The following is a 12167-nucleotide window of genomic DNA, read 5'->3' on the forward strand; positions in this document are numbered from 1 at the left end:
AGAGAAAGGAAAAAAATGTTTAGATTTTTCCCTCGAAAATAAGTTTCTGAGGCCAGTGTGACACAGTAACTTAAAAAGCTAGGTTTTATTCCATGTAAAAAGACCTCTGATTTACAGAAGTGTCATTTTATATACCAAGAACAAAGCTTAAAGATCTAACCCAGAAGTTTCCCACAAATCAGAGAGAGAGAGAATTCCAAATAGGACACAAAGTAGGCTCCCACTTGTGCACAGAAGAAGTAGAGAGCTCTTCTTTGGAAGAAAGAGCCATTTTAGAAGGGATTAGGGTTACAATGATGCCTGGAGAGTGGGTCAAGAAGATAAGAATCTCAAGTGGGTTGAGAGAAAGTCAAAATCAATAGCTCTGAGCCCCAGTTATCATAGGGATCATGGGAAGACAGCACAGCAGAGAAGAAATGGCACCACCACATCTCCCCTGGCTTCTATGTTGTGTAGAAGGAAGCTAATGTTTAATCAATACTCCAAGAGGAAAGGGTAGAAGAGAGCAAGGAAGATGGCTGAGAGTAGACACTAAGAGCTTCCTAAGGTGAAGGGTTGAAATGTCCACATAGCAAAGCCTGGAGAAGCCATAATCTAGTGGAGTCATGATTTGGAATGCTCATAATTAGACCTCAGACGTTGCGCATGCCCAGTGAAAGCTGAGGTGACACTGAGTAGGAGGCAACACCCATGATCATCACACATACTTTGGGCCAAGATCAAATTCTACACATTGTATCCACAGTAGATGAAATGATGACAGAAGTCAGTCTCTAGAAAGCAGGTGAAATGGGCTTTGGTCAGTAGGAATCAACAGAGAAAGGACACTCCTTAGACCAGACTCACTTCCCACCCCCTCCTCCACTCCAGGAAGGTCCAATAAATTTCCCCCGTGCCCAGACACTTCGTGGCAAGAAAGGAAAGACACAGCAAGGGGAGGCAAGCTCTGAAAGGCTGATCAGGTACCAAAAGAGACAGTGTATCTACATGAGGCTGTTTTGAACTGAAAGAAATGGCAAACTTTATATGGCAAGTTTATTCTCCACCCTCCCCCCTGGCCATCATAGAACAGGGTGTTTCAGACCAAGAATAGAATCATTTTAAGGGTGCCTGGGTAGTTCAGTTGGTCATGATCTCATGGTTCACGAGTTTGAGCCCCGCATTGAGCTCTGTGCTGACAGAGTCTGGAGCCTGCTTCGGATTCTGTGTCTCCCTCTCTCTCTGCCCCTCCTCCATTCACGCATGCTCTCTCAAAAATAAAATAAACATTTAAAAATTTTTAAAAAAGAATGGAATAATTTTAGAATTTAAAGAACATTCCTTTTTGTCCGTCTGTCTGCATGTTCAAGGTGGCCCTAACTACACTTCTTTCCTGAGATCTCTTCAGCAACCAGTACACTGCCAGGTGTTTAGTAGATGCTAAATAGATATGTGACGAATGAATGAAGGGGATGCCCTTTTCTCACCCTTCATTAGAGACCACTTCATTCATTATCCCCTTAGATCCAAGCCATCCTGGTCCTTTGATGTGGTCTCCCGGCTAGAGGAAGCCCTACTGTGCATATTCGTGGCATCCCGAACACATCCTGCACATAGTACGTGTCTCCCTGAGCTGTAGCTGTGCTGTTGCTACTCCAGACTCTGAACTTCTTGTCTCACTTGTCTTCGTCTCCCCTCAATGCCATAAAAACATATCTTTGTTGAATTCATTCATTAAATTATGGATGAACCTCCTATGCACGGAGCAAGAGGCTTAAGAAATGAGCGGACACAGCTAACATAAAAGGAAAAAGAAGAAAGAGCTGAGGAATGGCCACGATGGATAGGAGAGAAGGCAATTCATTGTATGGCCCCCCCATACCCGGCTGAACATAGCCTCATTTTAGCCCCTAAGGAGGGACCACCTTCAGAGCATCCTAGGGGTCTGTGGCAAGTTCCAGGGCAGGGGGAGCTTGGCAGGGTCCCCTCCTAGACACTCATAGCACACTAGACAGTATGGAATAGGGAACCAAAACAAAACAAAACAAAACAAAAACCAGTCCCAGAACTCAGGAAACTAAATTTCCTAAAATACAGGATGATTCCTACACACGTGCACGTATACAAGGAAGAAAGGGGAGCTCATGAAATAATTACTGTTCTCCAACCACCTCCCACCTGGCAGCCTTCCTGTCTCCTTGGCATGGTGGGTCGGAGGGGGTGTGGAGCAAATAGCTACTGCTCTGAAAGGAAAGAAACTGTGTCAGAAAGCTGCCTTCTCTTCTACATTTCTTGCATCTCACTCATTATTTTAAAATCCTGACATTTATTATTAATCCGTTTCATCCAGTTTGAGATCCACATGACTAAGCTCCTATTGAAGCCAGCTTGAATTAATTTGGCAAGTATTCCTTCCCCAAGCATGTGCTGAACGCAATCTAAATATATCAGCCAAGAAGATAAGCAGTCATGGCTCTTTAGCAGGAAAGACATGGGGCTAAGATTTCATTTGGGGATGAGGAAGCACTCAATCAAGCCACATATCCAGGTTTCTACTGCTGTTTGAGGATTGATGTGTTTTGGGTTGCCATTTCTTCCTCAAGACCGACGCAGTCCTATTTTTCCAGATGAGCAGTTCCCAAAAGCTGCTTCTTACTTCCTCATTCATGCAATACTGTCTTTGCTCTGCCCCAACCTGCTGCCTTCCTGAGTTTCTTGCTGCCACATTCCTTCCCCCATGATGGCTTGAAAATAACACACAGGACTTAGATACCTCCCTTTGGTGTTCTGGACAAGGTGCGCGGGCATGAGCGTTCCTGAAGACCTCCTTTCTCTCCCTTCATTGTTCTTGGTTTGCACCAGATTTCGCACATTCTTGTGGCATTTGCACCGTGTGGATGGTGAGAGGGTACATATTTGCTATGGAAAGCTCCTCCCACAGATGTGCCCTGAGGATCCACGAAGCAGGAGCTCGTGTTCTCTCAGAAAACCGTCTCAGATGCCAGGGAGGGTACTGTGAAGTATTTGTCATTGCCTCCCAGGCTCTTCCTGTTAAACTAAGAAATTCATGCATGTACAATGCTTTGCATTTGCTGGGGTGTCACAAAAGCTGGAGAACAGAAGGGAGGCTCTGAAACCACATATTCCCTTGGCTCATTCTCTGAGAAGGGAAACACTTTAGGAAAAAAAAAGAAAGAAAAAAACAACAGCGCTTCGTGTTTCTCACACTCCTCTGTGCAGACTGATCTCATGAATCTCTGGATTCTCCGGCTGTCGCTTTGGCTCTCGTCAAGCCCAACATTCTCCCTTGGGGAGGCATCTTTAAAGCCTCTCCAGCCCTGCCAGAGTCCTCTCCACTTCCTTATACTCTGGTGCATTTGCAACTCACAAGAAGTTTTTTAACCCTGTGGTTTTACCCTGCCAAATGCAAGGTCAAATCTTCCCTGCAGAACCTTATATACCAGCAATGAATTCCATTCTCAAAATAGCCCCCCAAACCCTTTAATCAACCCGTACCTACCACGTGCCGTGAGCAATACAAAAGGAACTTAAAATATAGTCCCTTCTTCTGAGAATGTATAGTTATCTGAAGAGATCAATGAGAAGTAAGATAGTATACAATCCAGTACTCAGCCATGTGAGCTGGTATTACCACAGGTGATGGGGAGGTGGAGAAGTCCAAGCCTGTGGAGATGTTGATGCTGGAGTTGCCTTCATACTGGCAAGCCTGACAGTAAGACTTCAAGGAGATACAGGATTCACTTGAGCAGAGACAAGACCAGAAGGACACCTGAGGTTGTTGAGAACATCTGTGAAAACAGCCCAGAAGCAGGGATGAACATCACCCTGGAAAGATCAAGGGGTCAGTTGGACTGAACACTGCAACGCTTGTGTATATCATCTGGTCTTCATTAGCGGGTGTTTTCCTTCATTTATAAACTCACATCTTGGGATGTGATCTTTCTGCCTTTCAGAGAGATTGTATCCCACAGGCTTTCAATTCAGAAAAACCCTGGGCTCAGATCCCAGCTCCATCGCCTACCACTGTGTGACCTTGGTTAATTTAATCAATGTCCTAACAGTTAAATGGAGATAATCATGGCATGTTGTTCGTAAGCTCATTGTAAAAATTAAATGACATGCATATAAATAACACAAAGCCTACCACACAGTGAGCCCTCAAAAACATGTTAGCTATTTTATTAAGGAATTAACATTCTCTAATACTTGCTGCTGATTTTCCAATTAAGAACGCCTACTTCAGCTCAACCAATCTTACTCTTTTTGAATGAAGAATGCTACCTCTTCTGTAACACCTTCACTGATGCTCTGAGCTGGAGATAATTTCTCTGAATGTTGTATTTGGGCATTCACATCAAGGTTTTATCTTTGCCACCCTCGAGGCTACAAACTCATTGAGCACATGGCTTAAGAGCAAAATCCTCTTTCCTTTTTTTTTTTCTTTAACAGTACTTAGCACACAGTGGCCACTCCGTGTGGGATGTAATAAACTTTCAGTGGATATTGTTGAGTCAGCAAATGGAGGTGGAGGTATTCTATTTAAAGCATATAGCTGTCTGCATGGACTGACTACTGAGGTTGCCTTTGGCGGTAACAACACTCCATGGGGCTTCTTCTGTTGTCTCTTCAAAGTTTTGGCTGAGACCCCAAAGCTGAGGACAAGGATTGATAAGTAACCACAATTTCTAAACAGAACTATCTTGCATGTCCTTCTAGATCTTGCCGAGATGTGACTAAACAGATCTAGCAGCCATCACCCCTTACTGCACACAGAAAAAGGCTAGAGATGCTTTAAGACAAGAAGTGATTATTCTCATGAGAATTCCAAAGAGCAGAGAATGATATGTATTTTTCCCTCCTTTCAAATGCGGAACTCTGCTGCTTTCAGCATGTTGCCATGCAGTCAGAGAAGGATAAGGCCAAAATGATCCCAGGGAAACTTGAGATCTGTCCCCTGGTTTGGGGAAGGGGGTGCAATGGAGACTGGTAGTCAGGCTATTCCCAAAAGAAGTCTGCTGGAAAGCCTGGCCCTGCCACAGCTATAGGAGGCCGGTAGGGTTCCCATAGACTAAGTGGATCTCACAGGAGGTAACTGGCCTTGAGTCATCTTGAGAGGACATTACCCACAAGGACTACATGTTGGGAACTGTCATCCCCAGAAGAAGGCAGGCTGGAGGTAGGGATAATATTGAAAGTACTTACTACTAGTAAGACAGCAGCACCCAACAACGATAGATTCCAGCAAACAGTGAAATATCCAGTACAGACCCACACTGGCTGAATATCAGCCTGGCCAACAGTGTTTCCAAGGGCACAAGAGCTGGGCAAACGGGGGTGGGTTGAAAGAGATCAGCTACTAGGGAAAGGCCCAGTGTGGGAGTCCAAGTGGGAAGGTATTGAAAGAGCCAACCAAAGAGCCCGTAAGAGAAAGCCAACATTTGGACAATACAACGAAGACTTCATATTCCCTCCCCCCGCCCCCCAGTCTGCTCTACCTTTTCACCTACCAACAACACGTAGGAGAAAAAGCAGAATAAGAATGGTACATGAACATACTACGTGGACCCTTTCCCTCTGGCCGGTCAGGAAAAGCCTGAATAAGGAACTGCACTGGAGACCCACAAGAAGCTTTTGATTATGTGAGGTGGAGCTCTGACATTCATCTCATAGAGGATATTTCAAAAATTCAAGAGTAACTGGAAAACTATGGAATACATCCAGGATATTATTTAGGAACAGAAAGAGAGATGGGCTTAAAGGCATAAACCAGAGAAAAACTGAGTCATTTCCAGGGTATATTCATTTGTGCCCCACCCTTTCAAACAACTGATTACAAAGCATCAAGATCTTCAGAAGTTGCCATGTAAGAATTCTGGCATTTAAAAAGATCACCCACTTTGGCCAACCAAGTAGCACACTGAGTTTATCTCTGACATGAGCCATTTCCTGCAGGACAGGTGAGAGGAGCTGGTTTCTCAATGCCACCAACACCAGGTAACAGTGTGCATGGTGTGGGAAGGATAGTTATGCTCTTTACAGTGGCCAAACTACAGACCAATATTGACATCAGTCCTTGGACATGATTGATTACCTTTCATGACGTCTAATTTCACTATGTGGAAAAGATACTCTCAGCAGGTGCTTAGGTGGAGGTAGGAGGGCGAAATCAAACAGCATCCCAGAGTTTGCTCATATGGTATTTCTATTTTTAATGTTTTGAAGAATCTCCATACTGTTTTCCACAGTGGCTGTGACAGTTTGCACTCCCACCAATAGTGCAGGAGGATTCTTTTTCCTCCACAACCTCACCAATACTTGTTGTTTCTTGTGTCTTTGATTCTAGCCATTTTGACAGGTGGGAAGTGACATCTCACTGCGGTTATGATTTGCATTTCCTTGATGAGAGTGATGTTGAACATCTTTTCATGTGTCTGTCAGCCATCTGGATGTCTTCTTTGCAAAAATGTCTATTCAAGTCCTCTGCCCATTTTCTCATCAAATTATTCGGGGCTTTTGGTATCAAGTTGTGTAAGTTCTTTATATGTTTTGGGTATTTACCCAAAGAAAACAAAAATATGAATTAGAAAAGATATATGCACCCCTATGGTTATTGCAGCATTATTTACAGTAGCCAAGATATGGAAGCAATGCAATAGATGAATGCAAGGGTCCACCGACAGGTGAATGGATAAAGAAGATGTGATACACACTGTAATATTACTCAGCCGTAAAAAAAGAATAAAATCTTGCCATGCATAACAACATGGATGGAGCTGGAGGTTGTAATGCGAAGTTAAGTAAGACAGTCAAAGAAAGACAAATATCATACAATTTCACTTGTGGAATTTAAGAAACAAAACAAAGAAAAAAAGAGACAAACAAAAATAAAACAGACTCTTAAATATAGAGAACAAACTGGTGGTTGCCAAAGGAGTGAAAGTGATAAAGAGGATTAAGAGGACCCTCATCTTGGGGCGCCTGGGTGGCGCAGTCGGTTAAGCGTCCGACTTCAGCCAGGTCACGATCTCGCGGTCCGTGAGTTCGAGCCCCGCGTCAGGCTCTGGGCTGATGGCTCGGAGCCTGGAGCCTGTTTCCGATTGTGTGTCTCCCTCTCTCTCTGCCCCTCCCCTGTTCATGCTCTGTCTCTCTCTGTCCCAAAAATAAATAAAAAACGTTGAAAAAAAAATTAAAAAAAAAAAAAGAGGACCCTCATCTTGATGAGCAATGACTAATGTATAGAATTGTTGAGTCATTATATTGTATACCTGAAATATAAAATTGTGTGTATATATGTGTGTGTGTGTGTGTGTGTGTGTATACACACACACAAGGTTTCCCCACAGAAGCCATCCCTGATTGTCTGAGGGTGAAAATGGATATAACACAGTAAAAGAAAATAGAAAAGGAGAAAAATGGCCAGGTAATTACCATTGACCTCATTACATATGGCAAGACCAAAGTCAAAGGAATTAAAAACTCCAATTGTAAACCAGAGACAGTGTCAACAAAATGACCAATATTAACATTTGTACTTGGAAAGATAGGTTTAGATTCCAGTGATGACAGTAAACTATTCAAGACAGTTTTCTTCCCAACAGGAGTATGACCCTATACTCAGGAGCCCAATATCCAAAACTAGGAGAGGTCCCAGTGGGCTAAAGGCAAAATTATCTCATTATTGTAAAACAAGAGAAGTTGGAGTAAGCATAATAATGGAATACCCTTAAGAATAACCCCCCAAAATGCCCACAGCCTAATTCCTGGAATCTTGGGCTGTGTTAGGCTACATGGAGGGGGACTGAAGTTTGCAGAAGTATTAAGATTGCTAATCAGCTGGCCTTGAGATGGGGAGATTAGCCTGGAGTATCCAGTTGGCCCAACCTTACCTCATGAGCCCTTAAAAGCAGAGGGCCCTTCCTGGCTACAGCAAGGAAATGTGAGGATGGAAGGATGGTCAGAAAGATGCCATGTTGCTGTCTTTGAAGACAGAAGAAACAGGCACAAGCTAAGGAATGTGGGTGGCCTCTAGAAGCTGGAATAGGCAAGGAAACAGATTTTTTTTCTTACAGCCTTCAGAAAGAAACAGAGTCCTGCTGAAACCTTGATTTCAGCCTGAGACCTGTGTTGACCTTCTGGGCTTCAATCTAAGATCATACACTCTGTCTGTGTCAAGTTCTTACAACAGCAATAGAAAACAGAGGTGTGTGGTGCGAGTGACAGCCCATTTCTAGAAGCTCCCCACTAGTACTAGCAATCAAAATAAGGACTGCATAAATCTAAAATCCAACAAATACTATGGGAGGAGAGAAGGTAATAATCATTTTCATCGACACTACAAGAGTTCATTTTGTCTCAATCTAGGTCTCCAAGCCAACCAGGAAAAAAGGAGATAGGTCAAAAAGGAGCTGAAAATCAGAAAGGTAAGTGTAAATAAAATAAGACTCCATGATAGTTAGTATTTGAGAACAAATATAATGTATTGCTTTTTCTCGCTCTTTCCCCCACCGCCGCCCCTCTCTAGGTCACTATGGTTCTTTTATTTGTAATACTTCCTACCCTCTCTTACTTAACTTATCCTCTCTTTCTTAATGTATAATAGAAAATCGAAGTACATTTTTGTTACGTGTTGTATTTATCAGCCCTGTCTCCTATTCTTTCAAGTTCTTTCCATGAACAGGGGCCTCAAGTCATTCTCTCCTGAGACTCAGTATCCCCCCTGCTCACATGCTACTTCCTGCATGAAATCAAGACAAAGGGTAAGTGATGTGAACTGGAGGCACCCCAGGCTGGTTCCACATAAAACCATTTGAATGAAACCTTGTCGGTATTTTCCAGAGAACAGAAGGTGACGGATTGACGTGGTAACTGATTTGCCTAGATATCTTGCAGTGAAATGTTCTCAAAGGGGAAGATGTTCTGACCAAAATAGGAGACGTTGAAACCCTTCCCTTCCCATCACCAACCCCTACAAGCTGAAGGCCATGAAGGCTCAGTCCACTGCCTATAATCGTGCTCCTGGGTCTCGACTCTATTGCCATCAGTTCAGATCAGCCCCATCAAAACCAGATGGACCACCCAGATCCATGCTCATTAGTCATATGTTTTAAAATGAGCCCAGCTCTTACACCCACCGGATGGTAGCAACGGAAATGATTACTCTGGGCACCATCACTGTGTGACTGTGAAAGCAAGTGTTTGCTGCTAACTGATTTGCATAATGGTGGAGGACTCCCAGAGTCCTGTTTTGGGGAAGTCTTTCCTGTTTCTGCTGTTCCATATGCAGTGCCAGTTTCTAAGGGAGGGGGAGCCAGATACTGAAGCCAGTCACCCCCCCCCACCCTGTCTGAGAGAACAGCACCTTCATCACCCTATACAACCTCAATCTAGTCAAATGAGCCCTTAAAAGCAGAGGGAGCACAATGTTTCCATGTCATGGGGAATGTATTCAGACTGCAGGACAAGATATGAGTGCCCACTCAACTCTAAGAGGCAGGAAAGAATGATCTGATTGAAAAATATCCCTACAGCCTCACCATGACTGAATATAAAGTCATTTTCCTTTCCTTCTACCCTGAAAGCAAGTATTTTTTTTAATTTTTTTAAATGTTTATTTATTTTTGAGACAACGCGAGAGACAGAGTGTGAGCAGGGGAGGGGCAGACAGAAGGAGACACAGAACCTGAAGCAGGCTCCAGGCTCTGAGCTGTCAGCACAGAGCCTGACGTGGGGCTTGAACTCACAAACCGTGAGATCATGACCTGAGCCGAAGTCAGACACTTAACTGACTGAGCCACTCAGGCGCCCCACAAGTATTTTTGTTTAATCCTCTAGACCTAATTCATGGAAAAAAATGAGCTATGTGTTTCAAAAGCCTATGCTCATGGGAATAAACAGTTAAAATGGAGTTTTTCCTAAATTCAAGATAAGGAAGATTTGGGGAAGATAGAGAAAATGAAAGGTCCTACCAGGGTCAGAGACCTGTCCTGCCTCGACACAGTGCTCCAGGAGATACCAGGACCTTCTCATAAAGCTGGTAAATAGATTCCCGGGGAACTACCCTGGAGACAAAAGCCTTCATAGGATAAGACTAGGGGTAAAACAAATAGAATTTTATGCAGAATAACTGTCTGGCTTTAAAGGAAACACCATTTGAATAAGCAATGAACCAATAAGCAGTTTATCAACAAAAATTACTCAGAAAGTTTTCCCCCAACTTCCTGAAACTTCCCCTTCTTGTATAACTCTAGAGAGTACAAGGGGACCACCAAACATGCCTAAAATTTCATTTCTTATCAGAGAGGCAGAGAAAGACTCAAAGGAAGCCAAGTATGATTTCACATAGAAAATTAATAATTCAAATCGCAGCGCCAGCCTCCCTGGTTACTTTTTTTTTTTAATGTTTTCTTCATTTTTCAGAGAGAGAGAGCGAGAGAGAGAGAGCGAGAGAGAGAGAGCGAGAGAGAGAGAGCGAGCATGAATGGGGGAAGGAGGGATAGAGAGAGAGGGAGACACAGAAACTGAAGCAGACTCCAGGCTCTGAACTGTCAGCACAGAGTACAACATGGGGCTCTGCCTCACGAGCCATAAGATCACCACCTGAGCCAAAGTCTGATGCTTAACAGACTGAGCCACCCAGGTGTCACACCTCCCTGGTTACTTCAACTGAAACTCTCGTACCTGCACTGCCCAATCCCCAATCTGAACAAATTCCCTTCTGATCTCCCTCTCCTAACTCATGTTGGTGATCAGCCAACAATCCTACATACTCAACCTCGTGGACTGTACCTTCTCATTTAATTGAAGTCAGTCTGTCTCTTGAGAACAAAGCATCCCTGGATAGCCTTCCCAATCAAAGCTATGCTTTGCCTCAAGTCTCATGTCGTGGTGGGCTGGTTGTCCACCCTATTTCCCATTGCCATGTCCTTTCTGTTGCATCTCTACCCTTTTACCAAGCCTCTCTTCTCTGAGGTGATGCCATCTGGCTACACCACCTTGCTCCTGTCTCAGAACTTTCCTTCCTCTCCACCCCAATTCTTCTTATCACTTTCAGTAAGGTCAACCTACTAAGGGATGACCTCTCAGACACTCCTGGACATTCAAATTCTTGACCTCCTTATTTTGTGACTTGACTTACTTCAGCCCCCGATCTCAGGATCACACCATGATTGGACCCTGTTATTACCAAAATCTGTACCATTTTGACATCCCAAATGCAAACATTTCACTCTCTAGACCATCCCTCCACTAGCACACTTAAGCTTGAGTACCACCATTTTAGAATGTTCCAAACTCATCATGACTTCTAACCCATTGGTCCTGTAATTTTTTTCTATATCCAGACCCTCATTCTCCATTCACCATCCTTCTCGTTCAGCTTAGATGACATGTTCCATCACAATAATCATACCTTTGCAAACACCATCAATTCTCTTGTCCATTCTCTCCTTCCATCCTCCCTACCTGGAACAACCCCCACTCTGTAAGCAAAGCAACCACTCACCACTTGTGTGCCTGCACCTAAAGCAGTTTAATATTGCTAGAGAAATTTTAACAAACAACCAGGAAGAATGGTTTCGCTTTTAATTCATATCCTAACATCACAAATAGAATCTCAGCTACCTGGCAATTGTACTCATTTCTGTCTCAAATCACCCACCCCATTCAGCCTCAGATGTTGACCTTGCCTCATACTCTCATACCTCACAACATTTCCTCATCTTAAAGATTATTTTTTAAAGTTTATTTATTTATTTTGAAAGAGAGAGAGAGAGCAAAAGCTGGAGAGGGACAGAGAGAATCCCAAGCAGGCTCTGTGCTGTCAGCCCAGAGCCTGATGTGGGGCTTGAACTATGAGATTGTAACCTGAGCCAAGATCAAGAGTCAGATGCTTAGCAAACTAAGCCACCCAGGCGCCCTATTTCCTCATCTTTATTACCACCACATCTACAAGATCCTTATATGCAAAATTCTCCAAAGAATTGCCAGCACACACAACCTCTAAAACCTGCTTCCCATTCACTCCTCACTCCCCTGCAAATTGGCACCTTCTCCCATCTCCCTTATATGTTGTGACTGTTGATCGCTCAGAGCAAAGCTGAGTTGTGTACATTCACTTAGATTTACTCTTAGAAGTACAATTCATGTCACCAGATTCCGTTTTTAATCTC

This window comes from Panthera uncia, assembly GCF_023721935.1.
Source record: "Panthera uncia isolate 11264 chromosome A1 unlocalized genomic scaffold, Puncia_PCG_1.0 HiC_scaffold_17, whole genome shotgun sequence".
Taxonomy (NCBI): Eukaryota; Metazoa; Chordata; class Mammalia; order Carnivora; family Felidae; genus Panthera; species Panthera uncia.